This window comes from Vidua chalybeata, chromosome 6 (genome assembly GCF_026979565.1).
Source record: "Vidua chalybeata isolate OUT-0048 chromosome 6, bVidCha1 merged haplotype, whole genome shotgun sequence".
NCBI lineage: Eukaryota > Metazoa > Chordata > Aves > Passeriformes > Viduidae > Vidua > Vidua chalybeata.
This window is the reverse complement of record NC_071535.1, coordinates 7925420-7952629: the sequence shown is the minus strand read 5'-3', so window position 1 is coordinate 7952629 and position 27210 is coordinate 7925420. Positions and strand designations below refer to the sequence as shown.

At 46.0% G+C, this 27210-nt stretch overlaps 1 long non-coding RNA gene across 1 annotated transcript; it reads right to left on the bottom strand.

The window, feature by feature from the left end:
* Nucleotides 1-15310: 15310 nt before the first annotated feature.
* On the bottom strand, nucleotides 15311-22527 carry LOC128789641 (uncharacterized). The gene is made up of 3 exons (XR_008431493.1): nucleotides 22035-22527; nucleotides 20565-20622; nucleotides 15311-17580 (listed from the first exon to the last, which is right to left on the bottom strand). It is a non-coding gene; the product is annotated as an uncharacterized LOC128789641 (long non-coding RNA).
* Nucleotides 22528-27210: the final 4683 nt, after the last annotated feature.

The window sequence follows — 27210 nt, the reverse complement described above, 5'->3', positions numbered from 1 at the left end:
GGAAAGTAAAGTTATGCCTGATGGAAGTTGTGCCAGGAAAGGAGCTGAGATCTTGGCAGCACCCTTTTCTATTTCAGTGGTTGCCCAGCTCTGATCTGGCACTGGTCTCCACGGGCTTTAGAGCAGAAAAGAGGCGATTTCCTACCATTTTATCTTTGCCGCCTGGAGTGCTTTCTGCTTTTGGGCCTGGTCTTCTGCCAGCAGAAGCATATGCTGAGTCTGGCCCAAGAAGACAGTTGCACACAGTTTGTGCAGCTCTGGGTACTAAAGGCCAGCAACATTGATAAAGTGAAGGAGAACCACTGAACACAGACTTTGAGAGTTACTCACAACTCATCACCACCTGTGTGTGAGCCCTGCTTAAAATGGGAACACCTGGGGTGAGAGTGGAGGTGTTAATTGGTCACCTGGGGGGGAAAAAAAATTAGAAAACCAGCTCAGCTCACTTCTGAGAAACAATCCACTGTTTTAAAAGTGAAGTTCTTGCTCTCCTAGTGGTTTATCTTCATTGTGGGTTTTCAGAAAACAGCCCATCAGAGAAGCCTTTTCAAAATTGGCTGAACCATGCTGTGTGCTGTGTCTGCTACCCACACCCAGCCTTTGCTCCTCAGGTTCGTTGCAGTCATCCTCAAAGAAACACCTGCCCATGGCTTTCCTGGTGCATGAATCACAGAGAACAAGGTCAGAAGGGTTATCCAGAGATTGTCTAGTTTATCCTATTCCACAAGGAAGGAAAAACAGTGCCTCTTTCTTGCATTACAAGTGATTAAAAGACATCCTCAGATAGAAATTTCTTAGCTGCAATAACCTGTTCTAATGGATAACCATCAGAAAATGCATGCTGCTGCATTACTACATTTTGATCCCACTTCTTGACCTTTTTGCAATGGATGTGGAGCTCAGCAAATTCCCTTCCTCTCTGCTGCTACCCTTTATGTATTTGAAGACTAGTGTTGTGCCTCTCTCTGATGTCTCTTTTCTACAATTGGAAAAAAAAAATTTGGGGGTCTTACATGATTGTTGGCTATATTTTCTAGACCCTTCATGATTTGTGTAGCCCTATTGTCATCTCTCTGTCCTGGTTCTGCCATTAATTTAAAATCCAGTGTCCCAGACTGGAGACAGAGTTCCAGTGAGATCTTTGCAGCACTGGATGAGATGAGAGGAACACATCACAGACCAGGCAGAAATCACTCCTGTCTGTAAATGCCACATGATATTTGCTTAAATTATTTTTTCCTTCTTTTTTTCTTGCAACAGCACAGTGTTACTGACTTCAGTTTGGTTTGCCATCCATTGAGCACCTTTTTAGTCTTGGACCTTTAGGAAAAGTATCTATGTGGCAGCACATTTCTCTCTCTCTCAGGATTTTTCATAGAGATTCACTGAGAGAAAGAAAGAGAAAACTATTTCTATTTCTGCTCTTTGTTTTTCTCATGTGGAATGTGCTTGGAGAGTTGTTTACCTGGGGTGATTGCTTGATTGGATTCTGGTGAGGATGGTTTGAGCCTGATGGCAAATCAGATCCACCTGTGTCTGGACTCTCGCGAACAGAGTCACAAGTTGTTGGTAGTTAGATATGATAGGGAAAGTAGGTATGTAGTTTTAGTATCTGCCTTTATATAGTATATTAATGTATTATAGCATAGTTATAATAAAGAAATCATTCAGCCTTCTGAACTGATGTTGGACATCATAATTTCTTCCCATTGGGTTCACCTGCATTTTACAATATATCTACGTGATTGAATGAACTTGTGTTAGCCATTACTCAACTCCATGTTATTTTCCAGATGTTTAAAGAACATTTCTTTATTCCAATTTTCTTTGGTAATTCCCATGGTGTTAGCTTGGGCCATATTCTTAAGCTCCTCCCTTTTCCAAAAAGGAGTTATGTCTCACTTCTGTGGTATTCTGACACCTTGTTGGTTCTCTGTGGGATCCCAGAGAGCTGTTAACAGTCATGAGATTGCTTTAACAAGCAGTCTAAGCACATTATATGTAATCGAGGCAAGATTCTTTGCTTATTCTTTCATTCTTCTAGACTGAGATGTTCTCCTGTCATCCATGGCACCATCTGTGCAAACCCTTTGGTACAAGTGGTCTTTTTACTGAAAGCTATGGTGCTTTTCTTCCTTGTTAATAGTGCTTGTGATAGAAGGCCTTTATGTCCCTGATAATGTATTTTATGTTTTCTTGATGTGCTTTCAAACCTGTTGGTTGTATTTCTTTTTCCATCTTGATTTTTCTTGTTTGGTCCCTACATTTTCAGCCTGTACATTTACATTCCCATGGCAGTGAATCTCTTTTCCATTTTCTGAATAAACCATTTCTTTCTTAACAGGTCAATGAAGTGGTCATGTTTTAAGAAAATAGTTTGTTTCTTACAAAAGCTGCTTTCCCTCCTCTGCTGGGATTGTTTGAATTGATGCCCTTACCATTGTTTCTTTAAGGTTCTGCAAACTTTCCTGAATTCTCTTTTCTCTGAGAGTTATTATCAGTACAGTGAGGTTTTTGAAATATGGTTTCTGGAAGTCCATTGTATTTATTTTGCTGTTTTCCTTTTTTCCTTTCCTATGGCTTGTGAACTATGTTGTTTCATGGTCATTTTCACCCAAGCTGCATTCCTCTTGCATGATATAAGTGGTTCCTCTCTTCGGTCAAACTTAGTTCTCATTTTGATTATGTATCAAGATTTTAATCTCTTTTTATTTATTCCTTATGCTGTTTTTATGATTCCATCAGGTGATCTCTTATCCTCTTCAGCAGCCCTCCAATAATACTCTAATGAGTAATGGTATTTCCCCTCATTTATAATGGCTCTGCCCAAGTACTTGATGCTTGTATTTACCTGCTCACTTCTGAAATCAGTCCTTGTGGATCCTGGTTTCATTAATCCAGCAGGTCAGGACACAGAAATGCTCTTCCTGTCTTGCATTCCATCCTAGCTCTGATCACCAGCTCTTTTTCTTGGAACATCCATCCAGGTTCAAGCAAGCCAAAACCACCTGCACAGTCATGCATTCATTTCCAGGAATAGAGTTATAAGTAGCTGATGCCACTCGTGACCAAAATAGCTAGTGCTTTATCCATGGAAGGAATTTTCCCTTCTTCCTTTAATCCATGAATTAGCCTGACCAGTGCTAAGAAAACCACTCTGGATATGCTGAGTCTAGACAACTGCCAACACATCAGATCTCTGATTCCTGTGGAAAGATCACAGGAAATTACCCAAGATGCAGTTAGCAGATTATCTAATTGAAACCTAATCTAGATTTAGACTAAGCCACTGGCATCTTTGATGACCTATTGTAAGACCAGGGAGGTCTAACATCCCTCTCCTGTGTCTGGACTACTTGTCAGAGCAGAAGCTCTCACTGACCAGAAGGTGATGTTTTCCTACTATAGCAGAGGTGGTGGCAGAATTCAGGAAAATGCAATAAAATGTTTGTGTCTGTGCAAAACACATATTCAGTGAGTAGGGAGGAAAGCAGACATCTGTCTATGCAATAAATTGCTATGGTGCAATATATTGTGGTGTATTTACAGAGATATAATGGTCATTTTCTCTTCCTTTCCCCACATTAGCCATGTGGCTGGGTTTGACCAGCTCACACCTTGTTAAACCTAAATGTGAGTAAAATGGAGAGTATGGTAGATGAGGGAATTAAAAATATGAGTTATTTAAAATTATGATTCCATCTTCTTTGAGAGCATCCTACTCACTGTCAGTAGAGCAGGGTTCATGCAGTCCTCAGTGATATCAGGCTCTTTCCCAGCAGCTGATAATGTTCATTATTTCTGATGACCTGGAAAACCTACCCAGCACTGGAGGAGGAGGAGGAGTTATTTTTGTTAGCATCCTCTGTCATGTAGAGACAGCTGTAAGACAATTTGTGGTAAAGCAGTCAGACCTAAGGAAATGCAGATCTGTACCTGGCACTGCTGAACATGACCTGGGGGTATCCTAGTGTGAGCATCCTGCCAGTCCAGCCTCAGCAGCAGAGAGGCACAAGAAAAGCTCTTCCAGTGCAAAGATCTGTTAGTGCACTTACACAGTGACGCTGATTTAAAGAAAGGAAAAAAAAATACGATAACTTTCTTATCAACAACAGTCTTATAATTTTTTCCAGTTATTAATGAATTTATTTGAATTGCTCTTCAATGTGCAATTTGATCTGATTACATGTTCATGCAATCATCTGTTTCTCTCACTGACACTTCCAGCCATTTATGTTTTGCAAAATAAACATCATAAAAGTTTTCTTTTTAGGGCTTCTCTTATGACTGAGATTGTCAGAGAAGTGATTGTCCTTATCATAGCTCTTAAACTAAAATACTTTGTGCTCCTGTCTGCATTTGCACTGGGATCTCAGTCAGTCTCTGTTCCCTTCAGCCAGTGTCTTCCAGCACTTTCCATAAGGTGATGTGCAGGAGCAGACCTCAAGCTTGCAGAAGACAGCTCAATTCATCCACTGGGATGGATCAGATTGCCATTCACAATTCATGTATTTATGCCCCAATTAACCATTCAAATAAAATTTCTTATCACTCCTAGTTAAAAGCACACATAAATGGAGCTTCCTGTTCTGAACAGGAAACTTTGCTCCACAACAGAATTCCTTCTTCCTGAAACCAGGCAAAATAACCAAGAGGGGTGAGAGATGATTCATCTACCAGCACTCTCCATCAAAAACTGTAGCTAAAACAAGATTACTAAGAAGAAGAGTGCTATTAAAGGAGGAAACTGCTGCTGTAATTTTGTTAAGGAACACGAGATTATTTAAAAGCCTTTTAAAAAGTGTGTTTGTTCCGGGAGAGGAGGGGGGAGGGAGGATTTTAGAGGAAGGGAGAAAGATTATTAGTCTTTCTTGCCTATAAAATTCATGCTGCTTCCCTTGCCCTAGCCAGGGATTTCAGGAGCCATTGTAAGTCATTACTCCAGTCCTAATGAACAGGGAACAACCTGCACCTTAGCTTTGCAGAGGCTGAAAGCATAGGAAATAAAGGCTGTGAGCTGTAGAGGATTTGGTGCACTGTACTGCATATAATTACAGGTTAAGATTTTGTTTCCAGCAGTATTTGCTCCTGGTGGTGACAATCCCTGGAATACTCACACAGCAGCAGTCTCATGTTCAGAGTTGCTTTATAAAACTCTCAGAGCCATGAAGAAGTGAGCCTCAAAGCCTGTGCCTCGCTTCCCTCACCCATTACCAGGTTTGCACCTGCCCAGCACACAAACAGTGATGAAGCAGGGAGTGAAACAGGCTGCCACCACTTCCAGCAGCCTCTGCTGCATTGTTCCCAGCAAACTGCACAGCACACACATGGCACTGTAATGACCCCATACCAGGGGCTGCAGGGGCAGAGACTGGGGTGATTCTGTGCGGATGACATGGTACTGGCTGCACACCTTAGCCAGGGGCTGCTGCTGGATTTGGGCTGTCTGTGGTGCACAGGGTCTGCTACCAAGCAAAGCCAGCACCAGTGTCCCTGGGATTGAGGGCCAAACCTTAGCCTGGAAAGTTGGAGATCCTATTCTGCTTCTTAAAGTGGCTTCTCTGCATACCAAATGGACATACCATAAGTATTACTGAGAGAGATAGGAAGAGGATTTCTGCAGATGCAGATCACTGGCCAGGAGTTACATGTAGTCTCTCCAAATGGAATTCTGCATAGAGAAAGCTGAGGGAATGAAGGGATGCATTAAACCAGGTACTGCAGCCATACAAAAAGCATTTTGTGTACAGTGTCAACTTGCAGCCAGAGTTGTGCATTTTTATCAGGTTTTCAAGGTCAGACAGGAACTTGGTGGTGATCTGGTCTGACCTCAACTGGTTTTCAGGCTTTCATTCTGCTTGCTTTTATTAAAAGAGAGGCTCTGCAGCAGGGCTCCCCAGGATTGGATCAGGACAGGCTGCTCACGGGGCAGAATGTGGCCCAGGGGATGCCAAATATATTGAGAAAACACTGCTGAGCAGCAGAAAGCTCCTGGAGCCAGCATGGGTTGTGTCTATGCATTTCTCCCAGGCAAGGGAAGAGTGCTGTGGAACAGAGCTGATACCTGTTTGTCCATTGTAAATTAATGGCATGTTTTAAATGCAGAGCTCCACTGAGTGGAATGGCATAAAACTTTGGCTTTATGATGTGTCAGGATGGGGGGCTTGGGGGAAATGTGGCAATTCTGGACTTAAAAAAGAGAAATGTTACACAAAGGAACTTGGAAGTTGAGAGAGGTTCCAGTAATGAACAATTTTGAATAAAAAGATTGAATTTATGCTGGAAGAAAGAAGTTCAGGATGTGGCTTGTTTTCTGTGGTTAATCCCTTCTAAATATTTAAGGAAGAAAAAAAAAAGAGAGAATGGAAATAGTGCTTTGTTTAAAAATAGGATCAGAGGTTCTCCTAAACACATGAAGGAAAGCTTCAACATATTGTACTCTGGGATCCCTCCCCTCAAACAGGCTCACCCTACTCAATGCATCCTGGAAGAGTCAAAAATGAGCTTACATTTTTAAAATCTACATCTAGGATTTGTTAGCCTTCGAATTTGGGTTCAGTCCTCAAAGCATGTGTCTAAAGCATATGTCACCCACAAGCCATGTTGTCCTTATGCAAAGAAATGAGGAATCAGACCTGCTGTCACTGAAATGTGCAAAATTACCTGGGGCTGGAGAGAGACCCTCCAGCTGTGGCATCAGACCCTTCATACACCTGGCACAGCCTCCCCTCACTGCCCTGCCTTGTGAAACCTCTCTCTGCAGGCCAGCAATGTCCCCAAGGCCTCTGAAACCCTGGATCCATCCAGCATGGACCAAAACACACAGAGCTGGCTGCACGCCCGAATGCAGGGGGTTGTGGGTGTATTGTGTCTTTGCATACATTTCCAGGGAAAACATATTACACCTAGCTTCAGATGCCAAACTTCTCCAATTATGAGAGAACAGTAATTCACCAAGGAGTAAGTATTCCTTCAATTTCCTTTCCTTGGAAATGATACTGAGAATCTGTTCTGAATGGAGGCAGATGAAAAATGCTACATGTTAATGCATATTCTGGGTTAGCTGTCTTTGTTAAATTAGAATGAATGCTGCTCATTTCCCATCTGGTCCTCTTTGACATTACTTCCAGAATATATTCACAGCTCTTATTTGTACAGTACAAATGGCTGGCTGTAGTACCAACTTTACCTTTTATAGGCTGCTAAAATGTTGGTGCCAGATCGCAAAATAACGTTCTACTTCTAGGAAGCATCTGTGGGCATTGCTTGCTCCAACAGCTTTCTTTTTTTCTTCCTCTTATTTTCTTTAAGTGTAACCATGTATGTGAAGTGAGTTTGTTGTCAAACCAAGTGAAAGTTGACGGCTTGACAGCCCTGGAGACTGCAATCTTCCTGGAGCAGCGAGGATGCAGCAGGCAGATCAAGCAAAGTGCTATCAGCCCTCTCATCTCTTCTGCACAGCCTTCCCCGAGGGTTGAAAGCACAGATATTTCTCCCTCTGCAGCTGCTGGTTGGTGCCTTTGCTGACTGCTGTGGCCAGGGATTTTGTGCTGTGGATCCCTGCATGCTCCAGGTTGCCCTGAAAAATACCAATGCAACAGCAACTGAGCAGCTCTGAGCCAGTGCTGAATCCGGTGCTGCTGACCTGAGCTGGTTTTCTGATTATTCCTAAATCTTCCCATCCACGAGTGTTTGTTTCTGGTAGTTTCCTTAGCAGGCTCCCCGTTCCAGCAGCCTCCGCCCCTGCCCTTCTGTGCATTTCAGACCTACCTTGGTAAACAGAGTGTTGTGATCCGAAACGCCCACGTTTTTCTGCCTGGAGTGACCAAGGGCTGCAGCGTCGCGCTGGGAATTCTCACCATAGCAACTACCAGCATTGACAGAATTTGGTACTCATTAAATAGGCTGTTTGTTTACCTCTCGGGCAGCCAGAGTAGTCTACAACCAGAGCTGAAACACCGCCAGCTGAACAATGCTGGGCTGCCATCGTAACTTCACGTGTGGCACACATAATGACTGTGTTCTGTAAGTGAAACAGATACAGCAAGCCTGTGTGGGATGGGAGTGTTGAAGATGCAGGGTGACATGGTATTATTATCAGAAGATCAGTGAGCGTGCTTGTCAGACACTGCTACATGCTCTCGATAGATCCAGCAAAAAGTGAGTCCTGAGTCACATCCCCTTGACAGATGAGTTAAATGATCGTGTTCACAGGGGTCAGTACATGGACTCACCAAGCAGCAGATGCATGGGGTGGGGGAATAAATTATTGGTAGCCCAGCAGAAAATCCTGAAGCTTGCAGATAGAGGCTGTGTGCTCAGCCTCTCAGGGATCAAATGTGTGGCAGTGGTTTTTAAGATGGTTGTCAATGCCCAAAATGTAGAACCACCTAACAGTGCAAAAGTGTTTTTCAGAAAACATATCCCATTGTCCGTGCAGCCATGTCAGTTCCAGGAGTGTGGCATCTGCCAGCCTCTGGGCAACCCTGTGCTTCCAGCAGGACATCACCTGCTGCAGAGCTGCTGTCAGCTCCTCAGCAAGGGATACTGGTGATACAAATAAGAGGAAGCACCACAGCTGAACCTCTTCTGCCCACCACAGAGCTGCCCAGCCTCCATAGCAATGCCTCTGTTGGGGTGATAGCTTTCAACACCTTCACAGGGGTGCTGCTGGGCACCCACCACTGCTCAGCCAGGACCAGCCTCAGCACAAGATCTCCAAGCTGTGGTGTCCTGTGGGTGCTGCATCCTGTCACAAAACCTTCAGGTAGCCTGGTAAAATCAGCTAATGGGTTCTCAGCACAGCCAAAGCCACGGAGAAGGAGAACATGCAGGCATGGCCAGAGCATGGACTGGGAGCATTACACACTGAGCATCCAGCATCCCATGGCACACAGCTGAAGTTTCTGTCCAGCACATGAATGCATTGACCACTCTTCCACACCCCCTGCATGCCTCCAATCTGGATAGAATTGTTGCTTCCCCTGCCTGCTGCCAGAGCACCAATGAGGTTTGGGATGTTGCTGGCAGTGAGGAGCCCAATCCACGCAGCAGCCGCAGCACATGGCTGTAAGATGCTGAAAGAGGAAAGAGAAGTCCTAGTGTGCACCCCTCATTTGGCATTCCCTTTAAAAGGGGCCAGGACTGCTGCTCGGGTCCCTGCCCCAGGCAGGGAGGGAGCAGGAGGTGGACTGAAGTCACTTTCTGCAGTCACCTAATTAGAGCATTTCAGAAGAGGGACAGGTCCAAACACCATCCCCTCTGCCCCTTAGGGAGCACAATAGGTGTCCGGTCACAGCTGGCATGCTCAGGACTCTGTGCAGGCAGGGGCTTGTAGGAAGGAAGGGCAAAGGGGAGAAATACCTCTGAGACAAAGGTGAGCCTGGGAGCCAGCCTCCATAGCTCTGCTGACTGCAAAAGGCTGAGGATTCTGCATGCTGTTATTTTTTACTCAGGTCATACCTTGAACTAACCTTTCTCCCTTCCTTAGGCCGTAATTTTTGCCTTTTTTTCCCCTTAATCTTATCACCTTGTAAACAGTCCTCCCTTCTGTTGCAGGTGCTAACCCTAATTTTCACTTACCTTGAATAATTAACAAAATTAAGCTCCGTAAGCTGTGCTCAGATACATCTAGACTGGAACTGCTCCTTCTTTTCCAAACCCAAAGAAGGGATTTTAAAACTCTAAACTTGCCTGTTTTCTGTAAACATGTGAGTTTGTCTGATGAGGGTCACTATACTTCCACACAACCCTGGCCTTGCTTAATGGCAGGGAGAAGAAAGCCCTGTGCTCTTGTCCCTGTTCCCCCAAATCTTTCCACATCTGTTCAATTTTAAATGCAGAGGGCTTTCCTTTGGGGTGCCTCGAGCATGGGGCCGGGGAGTTGTTTCCTCTCCCCACCTCCTGGCACAGTTATCTTTGTTTTGGTATTGGTGGGAGAGGGGATGGGGAACACCACTTCATCTCAGCCCAGTGTGGATGGCCTCCTGAGGACTCTCAGTGAGTTTGGCTCCTCATCTGAGTGTGCCACAGCAGCAGCCAGGGAGTCTGATCCCCACAGCTGGCTCCTCCCTGTCCAAAGCAGAGAGGAGAGATCCCAGAAAGCAGTGGGAAATAAATTATACTGCAGCGATGGCTTCAGCACCAGGGCATTGGGAAGGTTCCTGCAGGCTGGGCCACCACAGCTTTGCTGCCACCACCCAGGGCACAGCTCTGAGCTCTGCTGATCTCAGCCAGCCCCAGACTTTGATGTAGAGGGTACCACTGTGATTCACTCGGGCATCACAGCCCCTCACAGCTTCAGTACTCCCTGGATGCTTGACTTGAGCTGGCATAGATGTCATTTTCTGAGGTGCCAGACTCTCCTCACTCCTGCTGCAATGAGACCACAGCAGAAGCATCAAACTAAAGCCTCCAGTGTGGACAGAGAATGGGGACAGCAGCAGCAGCATGCCCAGAGGGGAGAGGTTATGGCTTTGCTTTGAAAGGACAAAGATGGAGTGCAGCGAAGGCATGAGGATTAAGCAAATGCTAATGGTGAGCAGGTAAATGGGTGATCAGATCAGAGGGAGAGCTGCAGGCCCTTGCATGTGGGGACAGGCAGAATTGTGGGGCAGCTGCTGGCCACGGGGCTCTTCCTGGGGCTGCTGCTGCCGCCTCTCACAGTGGTGCTGCTGCACCTGCTTTCCGGGCTGCTCATGGCAGGTTGCTCTGTGCTGCTCTTGTTCCAGCCCTACCACTTATTATGAACAGGCACATTGCACATTTCAAGGTATTTTTCTACTGATTGTGATGTAAGCAAGAGTATGACAAAATGTGGTCATGAATATTTCAGGGTGATCATAGGAAGACCTTCAGCAGTTAAAATTTCTTCAGTGACAGACATTTGGTGGGACTTGAAGACACAGAGGCGTTGAAAGATGGTTCCCTGCCATTCAGTTCTACAAGGAGAGGGGTGATAGCATGTGTCAGGCTCTCATGGAATGGTAATTTCCCAGTTTCCCAGGAGACCTTTCAGTCATCCTTGTGTGGACCTTCCTCAATACAGGGGAAAATTGCAGTCCCTTAGAAATTCATCCCATGGGCAAAAAGAGACTTGGAAATGATATCTTTGCTCAACAAATGATCAGTGTGCAAAGTTATTAAATAAAAATGAAAAAAAATTATGTGTCGTGGTTTAACCCGGGACAATTAGATTTTGTACATTACTTACTTAGCTAGGAGGGAAGATATTTTTCCACTGGAATATTTCTTTCTGCTCTCCAACGTTTATGATTTCTCATGAGCAGCAATTCTTCAACTGTACTTCCAAACATTGAGGGGAGCAATTGAGGACACTGTGGAATTGAACACTGGAAGGAAACCAGAAGACTGCTTTTCTCAATCCATAGGGGTGTCTCAACCTGAGTCTTTTGCTGAACTCAAACCATTCCCAAACACCAGCAGTTGTTTCTGGTTATTGTCTTAGAATAACACCAGTGGCTTTCCTGGGGCCTTGTTCACAATAGGGACTGCTTTGGATTTCTCCAGGGGGAGGGGATGACCCAACTTGGTGCACATTAACCCTGCTAGACCCTTCCTCCCTGGCCCCTGTGCTGGGCTGCCATTGGGAACTGAGCCTCTCCCCTCCTGTGCCCTGAGCTGTGGTACATCCACCTGCCCACTTGGAATATGCTCCTTCCCACTTTGAAGCTGCATGTCCATGTTTTGGGGCTAAATTGAAGCTGGGCTCCACAGGCAGCTAAGCCCAAACCAGACCTGAACCCCCAAATTTATCCTGGTTCAAATACCTGGGAGACGACTGCTGTGAATTAGACAGTAAGTTGCTTTGTTTCTCATTCCTGAATCATCCTCTTTTACTGCCTCACGTTTTCAGCAATGAATGAGTCCAACTGCCAGTTTGGAGAATTATTTTTTGTGGCAGAGCGTGCCTGATGGAAGAGACAACCATTGCTATCCATTTCCATTAGCAGCCTGTCAATAGAAATTAAATTACATGAATAAGGCACTATCAGTGCCAACATCACTGCAGGAAAACATTAATTAATCCTCATTTACATTAGTCAGTGCTACCATCAAATAGACTCTTCTGTTGCTACCAAAGACATTTCCACAAATGATTGTTGCTGTCTGATAAACAGATTCACAGAACCTCACTGACTCACTTGTTGGGCACTTGCCATCACATTTGGGGTCTGAATGAAGCTAATGCTTCGTGGGGTCCTATTCAAAGCCCAGGTTTGACATTAGGCCTTCCGGTCATATTCAACCCAACACAGACACCAAAGAGGTAGGGCTTTGGGCTATAAAGAAAACAATTCCCCAGCTAACTTATAATACTCATAGCAAATTTATTTCTGTGAGGCGTTCAAGATGTGCCTGTCACCAGTGTAAATAAACATCCCTGAGGGTCTGGTGATCTTTCAGAGGGGGCTGCACAATAGAGGGAAAATGGAGGGGACTGATCCTTGCCTTCTGGCTTGGGGAGGAAGGATGAAAAGCTAAACTCCTTTCTGAGAGAACATTTAAGTCAGACATGCCCTATTTAAACGACAGGATGTCTTTACTTTTGACTTTTTGAGCCCTGCTGAAATCCAGATTTGCAAACAGGCTCTGCCTTCACCGCAGGCTGAAGGAACAGACATCTAAACTCCAGTGCCCTCTGAGGGGCTCCAAGCCTGGCTCTGCAGCCAATCCCCATCTGCCAGCCTTCTGTCCCAGGGAAAGAGAGCAAGGAGCAGTGCTGCTGCACCAGGAGAGCTGTCTTTTGCACACACCTTGTGGGAGATTAAAAAAACATGGTACATGGCAAGATTCACAGCTGGGGCTCACCCACTGCTGGAGAAGTGACAAGAGTGTGACCATAAAGAGTCATCACTATCCCAAAGGCTTCTCCCTAATGCTCTCACCACTCCATCCATCCATTGAGCTGGCACACCTGACTTAACCACCAAACATTGGCATGGATCTGTAGCATAAGCAATGCAAACTCTTGGCTTTCCTCTGGGCACCTCCTGGGAAGGCAGGGTCTGCAAGCTGGGATGGTTCAGAAAGCACTTTGGAGAGGTACTGTACCTGATTTGGGACTGTTCCCAGATCTGAACACTGGACACAGCAATAGTTACACTATTTCCAAGTCCTCCCATGACTGTGGAGGAAGCACTGTGACCTGATGGAGCTCCAAAAGCTGTGCAGGTGTTGGCTCAGGCTGAGCCACACACAAGATGGAGCTGGTCACTTCAGGTGCCTCTGCCTGTGGTGGAAACCAGAAATTATGACAGCAGTCCTGGTAGCAAAAAACAGAGGGATGAAGAAGGATGAGTGAGGAAGAAGCAAAGAAAATACCAGAACATCTCAAAATCATGGCAACAACTTTCTAGGTAAGTTGCACTGCAGGGCTTGCTTTGCTGGCCACTGAGGTGACTGTGTTTCAGCATCACAAATATGTTATTCTGCTTTGCTGCAGGAGACAAAATGGCCTAATAGGAGGTGGGAATAGGTGGAAATGGAAATTACAATCAGCAGCAGCTTTTGCCAAGAGATAAGAAATGCCATTAGCAGCTCTTCTCTGTGGCAGACTGCTGGGTCATTGGTGCTGCTCCTCCTCTCTGAGCGTTCAGGAGAGCATTTCCCCCAGCCTTCAGCACTGCAAATTCACATCTCCACTGGAGAACTGTGCACTTGTGCTCGGGGTCTTTCTTTTAACCCATGTGCAAAAGTAGCACTAGGCCTGTACACTGAAAAGCACTGTTTTGAGCTAAAAATGGTGAATAGAGAAATAACAGAAAAATCGGCCTGAAGCCTCTGGGTTATGGTAGGTTTTGAAATCCTTTTCAGTGCTTTGACTATCTGGCACAAACTGATGGTCACTGTAGTAAGTCTTTAAATCTACTTTAAGTGCCCTTCCACTTCTTTTCTTCCTTGTGTTCAGCATCCAAATGACTATATGGGGATGTATTAAGCAATAAACATTAGAGCCCAGATACAAAAGCTTAGCTGGGATAAAGCTAAGGCAATATCCACACATCCAGTCCATGCACAGGCAAAAGCAAGAGCAGGAAATGTAGGATGAACCTCAGGAACACAGCACATGAAAGCAAAATATACCCCATAACCCTCCTGAGATTTAGAGTGAGGAAGTGGAGATGTAAACAGCATCTACTTCTTGGTCCTGTTCCAGCATGAACAGTCATGGGAGGACAGGGATGGGCAGCAGTTCCCACCCTGGGTAGGAGATGCTGAAATGGGGCTTTGAAGCCCTGCTGGTCCATGGAGGGGCTGCCTCCTGCAGAGCCCAGCCTGGTCCTGCTGGATGTGGGCGTGCAGGCATCGACCTCCCTGCTCCATCTTGCTCTCCATCCCTCCATCTGTGGGGAGGGAAGTGTTTTGGTGCATGTTCCCCTGACCCTGATGCCTGAAAAGGTCTCTGTGGGAGATAATGGTGAGCCGCCCTGGAAGAAAGCTGAGTTAAATCTGACTCACAGTGATTGCTTGAAACGTGCTCCCCAGTCACCTGCTGCCTTGTACCGAGTGCCAGATTAACATAATGAACCCCTGATCCTTCACTTAATAGCTACACTGTGGCTCAAAAGCTGGGGACTCCTACACCATGTAAATTTGCCTGGATTTGATACGCCTACTGGTGACCTCCAGCCCTTTTAAAAATGCTTTCGTTCCTCAGAATAGAATGGATTTATTCTTTTTTTTTTTTTTATTTCAGTGAGATAAATGGAACAGGAGTCAGGTCCCTAATGTTATGTTAAACTGCATTGAATTAGCTGAGGCAGAAAAATCTCAACTCAGGTAAAATGTCAGGTATTTAGGATTTTTAAATGCTTATCTCTAGCTTTCCTTGAATGAGCTGCTTTGTTTCTTTGTTTGTTTTTTCACAGTAAATAAGTTTTTCTCACTTTTCCGGATAATTAACCTTTCTGCTTCAAAGCCAAGGGTGAGGATGTGAGGACTGATATGCCAGGGGGACAGGCACAATTGGAATAATAGAATTACAGAATTCTTTGGGTTGGAAGGGACCTTAAAGTTCATCCCATTCCACCCCCTTGCCATGGGTAGGGATATCTGATTAGGAGTAATCAGATAAAAACAATGTGGCACCAGGAAAGACTGATAGTGCCAAAATCAGGGAAGAAATTGTGGATAGTCTTACCCCGATGTGCTTAAAGAGCAGGAAGTTAAAAGAAGTCAACTGCAGTATGTGCTGAGACATCAAAGAAAAAAAATCACCTTCAAATTACTCATCACCTTAGAAAATACACTTTTAATTGAAAACAATCTCCTTAACTAAACTCAAAGACTTGTTTTCATCAAGCCCTGTTCCATCTGGCCAAGGCTGTATTCAGCAGCTGGAATGTCTCCCACATGGCCAGTACTCCTATGGCATGGTAACAACTTGGTGTCCATGTACCATGCACTCCCTGGTTTCTCCCACAGCCTGGGGATGGGCAGCCAAACAGGGGGCTTGGCAAGGGGCAAACCCTGCTCAGTGGCAGTGACAGAGGTGACTTCCTTCTGTTTTGCTCCTGGACACAAGGTGAATCCAGCTGTAAGAGGTGATGGGGCACTCTTCATGTGCTGTGTGCCACTTCCCTCCAGCTCTCAGTCTTTGCACTCCAGGAGGGGCTGGGGGCTCACTGGGAGCACACAGGGCTCGGGGGGCTCTTTCAGTGACTGCTGAAGAAAGCAGGTGGCGGGTTAGATGAGGGAGAACAGATGGTCTGAGGAGGGTGTTCCTACACCAGGCTGGAGAAATCATCTCTTCCCTGCACCTCCCTCATGCAAGCTGCACAAAGTATGTGGCAAACTATTCACACACACTTTTTTGGTGTATTCCTATTTTTTTTTTTCTGTGCACAGTATGAGACACTCATTTATTTTAATGTGATGCATTGCCACCACACTTTATAGCACCTGAGTGCCTTCCATATGAGGAGCCAAGGTGAAGTCCCTGGACAGGAATGATCATTTGCTTTGTGCTCTCTTGTCTCTCCTGTCCCTTCATGGGTCTGCTGAACAGGCATGTATAGGTGCACCTCAGGTGGGAAGAGAGGGGAGAGGTGGGAGATATCCACTTATTTGGCTGTGCTTCTGCAGGGATGTAAGGGCACAAGCTCTCCATTAATACTTCAGATATTCTGATGTCTGAATGCTCAGAGGCAGTGCAAAGTCTTTATGTTCAAACTGCAAAGTCTGCTTGGTGCTATGAAACATGGAACATTCAGAAATATATCAGGCTGAGCACTCTTAGTAATTGGAAAGTAGCAATTTTGACCTTAATGTCCTAGTTTCTCATTTTTTCAGCTTTCCAAAAGAGGTAATGTCACCAGGTCTCTCAGGGAGATGCAGGTGGGCCCCTCAATGCTGGCAACCTGCTCAGCTACTGCAAAGAGCAATTGGTCTGAATGAGTCATGAAAATTGAGGTGTTGATGTAGTTGAAGACATCCTTAATGCTGCTGATTTACCTGTGCAGTACTTGGTTTTCCAGTCCTATTTATAGTTTCAAAGATATAAACTGTTCCTTGCCAGTCCATGAGAAGTAAGAGGGAAAGAAAAGGATCGTCCTCAGATTGCAGGTTCATGGCTTGATCCTGGGATGGCTGTTCATTGACTCAGTTAAAATAACTTGAAAGATTTTCTATCTCTAATGTCAGCTACATCTCAAATGAGACAGAGCAGAATGGTGGGCTGAAAGCTTCTGTAGAAAGGAGATGGAGAATGGCCAGGATGGTGAGATATCGAGTCCATTTGGCTACACAGACTTCTTGTTTGTGTTGCTGTTATACTTGGAGGCCCAGCTGTGGCCCAGCACCTCAGTTTGGAGAGTTGCTGCTTCTCCTCCTCTCTTGCTCATTTGCTTTGAGATAACAGGTAATTGAATGGGAAATAGAAGTTGGGCAAGAGACCAGGACATGCTTTGGTTCTCAAAGGCTACTCAGAAAAAGTGAGGCATTTCTATGGATAAGTACATGCCAGACATCCCATCAGGGACATGTTTAATAAGTCAACAGTGATGACCCCCCTAAAAATTGCCATTTGCCTTAGATAAGACATATCTCTCTGATAACCTCAATATTTGCTTTATTCAAGATAATTCCCATAACAAGTAAAATGATCTTGATGCTATTTGTTTAAGCAAAATTATTTATGAAGGGAATGGCTGATGCTGTAACTCTCACACTTGCAGGTGTTCTCGGGTAGGTGATGGTCACAGCCATGGCTGGCCTGGGCCAACGAGCACAGCACCTCAGGGCTCTTCCCATCCACTGTCCCTGGGAAGCTCACCCAGATGTCTGCCACAGCCCAGCTGGCCATGGTGAGACTGAGCAACGCTGCTGATACAATTTTAGTCAGTGTTTTCAGTGTCCTTTTTCAGTTTTCAGCCAAGGTCCTTCCTGGTTTCCAGGTGCTTTGGTGGCTGTGGCCGGGAGAAGGTGGCAGGCTGGGAAGGGCAGTGGGTGAGGATGTGGCTGGGTCCATTGGCTGAGGGACATGGAGGTGGACTAGATCTCACATGGATGGGAAGGACAGCATTGTGTCCCCAGCCAGGGATGATATGCTTTTCTTACCTGGTAAAGCAAAATGTTGAATGTAAGAGATAATTCTCTGCAAGCCAAGAAATGGAGAAAATGCTAGAGAAGGGAAATGGAAGAAAAAATTCTCCTGAAAGCAAGGCAAGCTTTCACCATCAAGAAAATTTTTTGCAAAAGAAACAGCAGAGATTTTAACTTTTTCACTGTAGTTTATATAAGTAAATATATATATATATATATATATATATATATATATATATATATATACATGGATGTGTGTGAGTGTCAATGTCAAATCCCCCAGTCCAAGCCTGGTATGCTGACCACTCAATTGAACCTGTGAGGAACATTATACAGACCTACAGACCCAGGAATGACAAGGATTTTACAATGGGCATATACACACACAGGACCCTGAAGCCTAATAAGGAAACTCTTTACCATTTGTTTAAAGACTACATAATTTATGTTTTTCATCATCTCACAGGGGAGAGAAGGTTGTTTACTTTGATTTGTTGATGCAGCAATTTTAAACATACGGTATGGTATGTGGAGTCTATCTGGAACAAAACACACCTTATTGATCATGGTGTAACCAACTCAAAAGCCATGGCAGGTAAAGAAGGGAATTGTATAAAGCATAGAGAGTGCGCTATTCTCACTCATATTATACACCAGATCTCTTTATGTGATGTTTGTGATCAAAAGCACCTCGCATGACAGAAAAATTAAAAAGTAAGGTTTAAAATGCCAGATCTGAGTTGTGCCTTGAGGGCAGAAGGAGGGAGAGGTACCCACAGAGTCACCCCATGCTGCACAGCTCCCAGAAGCCATGGGTTGAGGTTTGAGCTCTCAGGGGCAGGTAGCTGTGGGACCAGAGGAACAGTGAGGCAACTCCATGGAAAATCTGCAGTGATAAATTGTTTGCTCTTAATATAAGCAGGTTCATAAACCAAACTGATCCCTGAAGCTTGATAGAGACCAGATACCAGAAGGCACATTTTCAGCTGCAGAGCTGGCAGAAAGCATACCTGGGATCCTGACCCAGGTGTGGCATTACATGATGTATCAGATAGGTTGGATTACTCACCATGTCCTCACTAGGTTACCCAGTGCTGTGCTGTACAGTGAGGCTCTCAGAGCTAAAACAAGCTTTGATTTTGTCATCACAGGCAGAGTGCTCTGTCTTGGGTCTGTCTGATGGTGCTTTGGGAGCACAGTCTTTCTGATGGAGCTGCCAAGCAAAGCATCATCAGGCGTGGGGCTGAGCATGGCCCATCACTGACACCAGCAGCAGAGGTGGGCAAGCTGGACAAGCCCCTGGGACGGGGCTCTCCCTGCAGCTGCCCTGGACACATAAAGTCCCCCTTGGTGGCAGCGCGGGTGCAGCAGTGATGCTGACCCCAGATTGGCCATGGGGACCATGCTGGAGCCCAGGTGGCCTCATGATTTCCTTCTGTGCAGGCCTCATCACCCCATCCTCCCCTCAGTCCCTGCAGCTGGGAGCTGACAGCCCCTCCTTTCACTCCCGTATCCTCACATCTCCTCTTGTTTTCATTCCCAGTACACAAGCGCACTGATGGTCCTAAGTGGGGAGAGCAGACCTTCAATTCTTCAAACTTTTTACAAGAAAAGAGTGCACTTTGCCTAATATGGGCTGCTCCCTTGGCTCTTTGCTTACATCTATAATTTTAAACAGAAGGAGTGGGTTTTGCTGGTGCCTTTTATCCCCTCCTCATTCCCCTTTGTTTTACTGTAAGGAAAATGTAGCCACATAGTCTTACTTCTTTGTGCTAAGGGTTCGCATTCAGGAAAGAGATGAGAAGTAACAATTTAAGTTTGATAGCACATTTTCATATAATCAAATGGTAGGTGTACACTGAAAAAGCCAGATTCTGCCTTCAGTTCCTGAGCCAGATTGAAGTAGCTGGACTAACCAGAGATCTAATTCAAACCTCGAGCTTTGTTTACACCAACTACTTTTTTTTTTTGTTATTCTGAATGCTCTTAACATAAATTGTTACTCTTTTTATTTTTTTTTTTTTAATACTTGTCTTTTATGTTTACATCTTAATGCAGCTGGGAATTTATTGATAGTATCTCTTATCAGAACTTCTTGCATGGTGCCAAATGTCTTCTGAAACATTTTATAGGGACAGAAAAAAATAATTTCATCATGCAGGGACTCGTCCTGTAGCTTAACTTTTTATTAGAGGTCATGAAATCAAGATATTAAGCCTCAAAGTGGTTAATGGCTAGAGCAGACTAAGAAAATCCTCTCCTTATCTCTTCCTGCCCTTTTCCCACTGAGATATTTTTTGACAAAATGAAGTTTTAGCTGCAGTGAAGCATTATGGCTTTCCTCAGGAAAACCTAGTTTCTCTTACAGAATATAGAAGCACTTTTTTATAGTAAAATTTCCAGTTTCTTATAGCAAAAATGTCTCAGCAGAAATGTTTCAGCTAAATTGACTAATAGCAGTGTGCCTCTGTTCCTATCTATTACTAGAATATATTCCAGACAGAACTTGAAATGAAGTAGACAGCTATTAATACAACTCCTTTCAGCTTCTGAATTCTTATGTTCACATGATTCCCTCTGATTTTTCTTTGTTCATGCAATAATCCTTCCTTCCCTGTTCAGTACATGCTTGGTTTGCCTTTAATGTTCATTTTGCACTAAAGTTGCCAAATATGAATAGTATGAACATCAAATGCTTTTCAGCATCTCATCCCTCTGCTCCCTTGGTTTGTCAAGGTACCCAGGCTGTCATTACAAATACAATTATGACCTGCTGTTATGACAAACAGCAGCAGCTAAAGGAGCATCAGGCAGTGCAAGGGAGGGGAGGCCACCCCTCTGTTGACTCTTTTGGAGCCTTTGGAGGCCTCAAGGTGTTGCCCACATGGGTGAGCATGGTGACCCAGGTATCAGCTTGGTACAGGGTGGTGTGACAGCCTGCCTCTCTGAGCTCATTAGCTCTGGGCATGATGAGTTTCAAACAAAAAATCCCTTCTCACCTTCCTCCCAGCAACTTGCTCCATCCTCTTGGCCATGCTTCTGGAAAGGTACTGGGGTCTGGTGAGGACAATGTCAGAGATCAGAGTTGGTTGTGGGGAAAATGTGGGGATTTTTTCTCCTTCCCTGTGTTATTTTCCAGCTGGATCAGTTTCCTAGGCTGGCTCACAGACACGCTGTATGGGCAGGTATGTGTCAGGAGGGATTTTCCCTGGTGCTGGCTCAGGATGAGGTATGGAGAGATGCAGGAATGTCAAGAACCAGCCATGCTGTTGAACAAGACCCCTCATCTCCACATCTTGGCCCAGGTGGCTGGAGCAGCCTCTGGTGAAATGGAACCCAAATGCCTCCAACAGGCTCTTGATTAAGCCATTATGTTTGTGACTAATTTCTTAAATATCTGCTTTCCTTCTTATGTTCTCTCAAGAGCCTCCCACCGTGCAGTTGACTCACACGTGAGCAGGTGCTGCTGGCAGAGGCAGCAGGTGCTGGTCCCTCCACCCCTGCCCCCATACCAAGCCCCAGCACTGCTCCTCTGGTATCCCCCATCCCCAGCACAGCGCAGGGATTCTGCCCAGACCTGTCCTGCTGCTGGTGGGGCCAGGGAAATTACACCATGATGTAGCTCACAACATCCAAAGACCCATCTGGGTGGCAAAAAAACCCAATTTTCCTGTTTGCTTTCTCTTTCAATGAGGAAGATAAGGGTTTGCAGTGCACAAAGTGGGTTCTGGCATAAGAAATAAAAGAAAATGTCTCATCATTTTTTTTCCATCCAGAAAGTGTCTCATAATTTCTGTGATGCATCCACATTTCAGAAATCATCGTTTTCAGTGCTAAGTACTGCACAGACCGGGCCATGGCATTGGGGCTGGGTGATCAGGTCAGGCCTGTGAACAAGCTGGTCAGCTGCACAGTAGGAATGAGAACTGTGTTTAACTGCAGCTGTTACACCACTGACAAATGAACCTGCTCTCCTCCTGAGTCAGTCTTTCTTAAGGGAATGACAGGAGGAGCCGACTCACACAATGCTGTAATGAAAAAATCACAGGAGCACTTGTTCAAAAATTGCAGCTCAAGCATTGCCTGAGACAAAAGTAATCCAGCAGCCTCAGGCCTGTGGGTAGAGCTCACCATGCCCCTAGTCAAGGCATGGACACCAGAGCTGGACCTCACTTTGCATTTATGGGAAGGTCAAGCAGGAAGGAAGCCAAGGCAAAGAGTTGCATTTCCTTGAGTCAGGCATGGGTGAGAAGATTTTCACTGCTTGGCTGCTACTGAAAGTCTCCTCTGTCTTCTGGCAAAACCCTACCATGATTCAAGTCATGATCGGGGGAGCTGTGGGCTGCTGGAGGAGGGAAGGCCCCTGTATGTGGAACACCATTTTTCCATTGAGATTCCCTTGGTGGTCCATAGGTCACACCCAGGTTGCTCGTTGGCCCAGGCCAGCCATGGCTGTGACCGTCACCTACCTGAGAACACCTGCGAGTGTGAGAGTTACAGCTCCATCCATCCAGAGGAGACAAAGAAGGTTTGTGCAAGCAGGGAGTCCTGCTGAAACAGCTTCAGAATCACTCTGTATGGATCTGGGTTTGTTCTATGGGGACCAAAATGGCATAATCCACTTATTTTGGGAGCTATAGATCCCCCTTTGCTCTTGCAAGCCGTTTGCCAGCCATGCTCTGCTCTCTGCACTGCTAAAGGCCCTGCAGGGTGTCAGGGAGGGCCCAAGACAACCAGCCAGCCAGGCAGCAGCAAGAAATGTCACCACACAGCTCTGCAGGGAGGAGAGAAAGGGCAGCAGACACCTGTCTCAAAAAGCCCCAAAACACTACTAAGCTCTGGTGGCAAGAAAAATATCACTGGGAAAGATGTTCCTGTCTGCGCTGAGACTGTGCTGAGCCAGCTGGGGGATCTATACAATTGCCAGACCCCTTCCTTCCTCCTCCTTAGCTTGGGCAAGCAGATGCAGCACCACTGAGCTCATTCCTGCTTTTTCTTCCATATTAGGTAGACCCTTAAGTGTCGTGCCCTTCGCAGAGCTCACATCATCTCCAGACAGCAGCAGATGGCACTCGACGGCTTGTGTGGCGTCCGCAACTCCTTATGCCTGTCTCACCCTTCTGCAGGCTCCAATCCCTCCCACACCATCGTGCCCCACCACATCATCTCTTGGCAGTGCCACCACTGGAGCACACCCTTTCTCCTGTTTAAAGATATCCAGGTGCCACCAGTGTTGCTGTGAGCTCCCTGTCACAGGGTTCCACTTGCATCGCACTTCTGGTGCTGCGCAGACAGCACCGCTGTCCCAAAGAGGTGGCAAAGATGTCCCTGCCTCTGCCAGAGGCCTCCTGAGGCTTGTACAAAACCTGGGGCCTTGTATCAAACCTGGGGCCTTGTGTCAAACCTGGGGCCTTGTGTCAAACTTGGGGCCCTTGTGTCAAACTTGGGGCTTCTATCAAACTTGGGGCCCTTGTGTCAAACCTGAGGCCTTGTATCAAACCTGGGGCCTTGTGTCAAACTTGGGGCCCTTGTGTCAAACTTGGGGCCCTTGTGTCAAACTTGGGGCTTCTATCAAACTTGAGGCCCTTGTGTCAAACCTGAGGCCTTGCATCAAACTTCAGGCCTTGTATCAAAGGTCCAAGAGCACCCTCACAAGCACAGACGTCAGCACCAAGGGAAACAATCCCATCTCATCGCAGGGGATGTCAAGGAGCAAAGCATCCCTGGGTCACATTATACAGTTTTATATTTGACAAGGTTTCATCCTGCTTTGAAGGGAAAGCCCTGGGTGCCCAATCTGGAGTGGCGGGTCTGCATTTGCTGGGTGTCAGGGCTGTGGGTGCCCCAGGCCATTGTGAGGGGCTGAGCTGGTGTGGGACAAAGGGCAGGGCTGGCCTGCCCATGATGTCCCTTGTACCAGGCTGGAGTCTGCGCTGGACGAGAGCCAGAGCACAGACTTGGGCATCCAAGAGAGTGCTTCCCCTCTTGCACCCAGGGCCCCTCACAGGAGCTTCTTGGGCGCAGCTCAGGATGGCTGCTGCTGTGGCTGTGGCCGTGGCTGTGGCTGTGGCCGTGGCTGTGGCTGTGGCTGTGGCTGTGGCCGTGGCTGTGGCTGTGGCTGTGGCTGTGGCTGTGGCTGTGGCAGCAGCAGGGCTTTGGTGCCTGCCAGCTGGCTCCCTCTCCTTCCTGCCCCCACTTCCCTGAGCCTCCTATCTCCACTTCTCCTCCTCCTATATCCCTCAGAGCCTCCCTCATCCCTTGTGTCCCTTGTCCATGGCAGCCATAATCTTCCTGGTCTGGCTTGTGCACAGCCCTATCCAGGATGCACAGGTGGTTGGGGAAGGGCCGGAGAAGGAGACGTGTCTGCACATGGAAGTGCGTGCCAAGTGCCAGGAGTGGCAGAGGATTCGGCTGCTGTGGGACCCGGAGCAGAGTGGCAGCTCCTAGGGTGTCACACTCTGGGCTACCTTGCAGCAATGGCTGCTCTGGGCTGCTGCTGCAGTCTTGGTCCTGCTCTTGGTTCTGTGCTTTCTCCTCCAAAAAAGGAGCCAGATCCATCTAGCAACAATGTGGATGAGACCGAAAAAGATGAAGGAAACAATGCTATGGCAAAGAAAGTCCTGGAGACAAGTCCCAACACACAGAGCTCAGCTTGTAGGGACTCACACCTGATGAGGGACTTGGTGTATATTAGAAGTAGTTCACGTTTAAGTAGTTAATATGTAGATAGTGAACTTATTCCCCACCAATTGTTAAGTAGCTACTGTGCAGTTAGTGGATATACGCTTGGTAGGGAGAGTTAGTGTATTTATTCCTGCTTTCCTGTTTTCTCAATAAAATACAGTGTTCCAGAATCTGGATTGTGCAAGTTCTTATTGTAGTCCACCAGCCCTATTGTGCTGAATCGGTTCTAATCAGAAATTCAGCCTATTTGCACTCTGCCCATCTTATCTCACATGATGAGCTGCAACTCATTAGGGTTTAATTTCTGCTGAATTTCTCTACCTCATCAGTCACCCTATGGCCTTGCCAGGGGTCTGGTGCTGAAGTGGGCATGCTGGATACAGAGATTGGGCTGCTATATCAGCAGTGGGATTTGCTGCTGCACCTTTCCTCCAGATGCAGAAGCAGACTATTGATTCAGAGTTGATTTAGCTGAGAAGTCTGTGGAAGGTAACTTCAGTGTGGACACTGTGCAAGGAGAAAATAACTTGAAATTTTTTCAGGTATTTTATGCTTTCGCTTCCCATCACAGAGCAGTCTTTGCAGCCAAGGGGAGAAGGTGTGCACTTAGCTGATAAAAATAAACAGCATTCTCAATTGCATTCCTGGATTTAATGTTTGCAGATCTGATATTCACTTATGTTGCTCCAGCAAGCGTTAGTACGCTCAAATACTAAATATTTACATAGTGTGTGTCACGTGTAGATGGGGAGGAGGGAAAGTATCATCCCTCCCTCTTAGAGGGGAGTTAAGTGACTTTTCCATGCTTGATCTGGACCCTAACAGGACCTGAAATCCATCAGAGCTCTTGGGGCACAGGGTTGCTCTCTTTCCCTGGGACTTTGGGAGCCATGATTTTGGGAAATGGTGCCCCTTGCCAGGGGTAAAGGAGCAATAGGGAATTTGGCATAGAAATTGGATAAAGCTTTGGGTGCCCCATCCAAAAATCAGGCCCTTGTTGTGCACTGTGATAGCATCAGTGAGACCAGGCGGCTCTACCTCATGCACGGCTTAATTTCACCCAGGAAACCATGCCAGGGACTTTAAAGAAGCAGCTGCCCCCTAATTCCAAAAATCACCCAGACTTCTGAGAAAACTCATCTCTTCCAGCCTGTGCAGTAAACAAATTGTTGCTCTTTCTGTTGACAACCAAGCCATAAATTATCCCATTATAAAAGGGAACAGCAGCCAGAGGAGCTGTGCTCAAACCAGCTAGCAGGCATTTTATTTTAGCAGGGAAGGGCAAAACCCTTGTGTTTAAAGAAAATGCCTCCCAGTTTATTCAAGGTGCCCAGGAGCCTGCTGGCTTCTATAGGTTCCTACTGTAAAGGTCACATAGATGGCTTGGGAATAATGCATTCCCCTTGCTCATGTCAGGCGGATGGAGCTGAAAGTCTCTCAGGACTGGTTGTCTCCTGCATGTTTATTTTATTCAGTGGTATCATGTCAGTGTGTCTGCCTAAATATAGCTTCTGTGAAGAGCATTTCTAAGTTTCCTGTTACAGTTTCACTCGCAGTTACCTTACAGTAAATGGAGGAAAATCAATGTAATCTCAATTACACACCGCTTCTAAATGTGCCTTGCTGGAAATTCTGCCCGGATTGATTCTCCTCTCATGGCAACTGCCTGTCCCTCTCTTCCTTTCTCCTTCTCTAGCTCTCCTTTTTGTTGTAATAAACCACAATTTTATAGTTTAAAACCCCCTCACTCTCCTTTCTCTGATGTGCCCTGCCGATAAGGCTTTCACAGGAACCGAGAGTGCAGAAACCACGGAGTCCCTGGCCAGAGTTGCAACTGTGCAGTTGGGATTAATTGACTCTGTGGCATTAGGACATGACAATTTCAGCAGCTTCAACAAAGTAAACTGAGCAGAAGGGTCAAATTCAAGGTAATCTCTGAACAGCAAACATAAGCATAAAGATCCCTTCTTTTGTCTTTTGCAGAAAAGACAATCCTACAAGTAGCAAGAAAATGACTGACTTAAACATTTATTCCCTTTGCTGTGGTGTTTAAATACAGCTCACTCACCCCTCCCCACTGCCTTCTAGTAACACGTATCCACAGACACACAGAAAAACTACTATTATCAAATCCCTGCAGTGTCAGTGGCAGCCGGTCACCAGTAAACAATCACAGCTATAAAATGATCCAACAGATGTTATGCTAAAGATGAGTAGTCCAAAATAGAAAGTCTAAAAATACATCTCCAGGGCCAAATCGCACCCTCTTTTTATGCTGTGCTCTGCCATTTTTGGCCCACAATTGGCAATTTGATTCCAAATGGAGGTAGTCCCACAGCCACAAGCACACTCTGGGATGGGACAGGATGGGGAGATGTTGTCACGTGGGGCCCTGACTGCAGTGACCACCCACAGACTAGTCATAATCCTGAATAAGTTTATTGGAGATATTATTATTATTAACCCTTCAAATACCCCCGTAATCCAACACCAGGGGCTTTGCTGATGCAAACAGTCTCTCAGAACTGATGCACACTGATTTTTAAAAACTCAGACCTGAGGTAGGATCTAATACCCAGCATGGTTGTGTTGGTATGTGCAAAAATCAAAGCACCAAAGCTTCAGCTGCTGCAGGAAAGTGGAGTGGAGTTATGGCAGAGAGAGATCAAGTCACAATAGGGGATGACACCACTGTGCTGCCCAACCCAAGATGGGGCTGGGCCTGGGTGTCCTGCACTCCCATCATGGGTCTCCAGTTCCTCAGTCCAGCAGGGATGTTTCATCAGGAGATTTTGGTTTTATCTTGCTTTCACATCCTGAGACTGAGCCAAAAGGAAAGCACGGATCCCTCAGGGGCTGAGCAGCTGCTTTGCATTACAATGTCTATTAAAGTCTGGAGATAAACGCAGGGTTATTCTCTGCTCTTTTGAAAGGAGAGACCTAGAAGAAGTGTTGGCATCA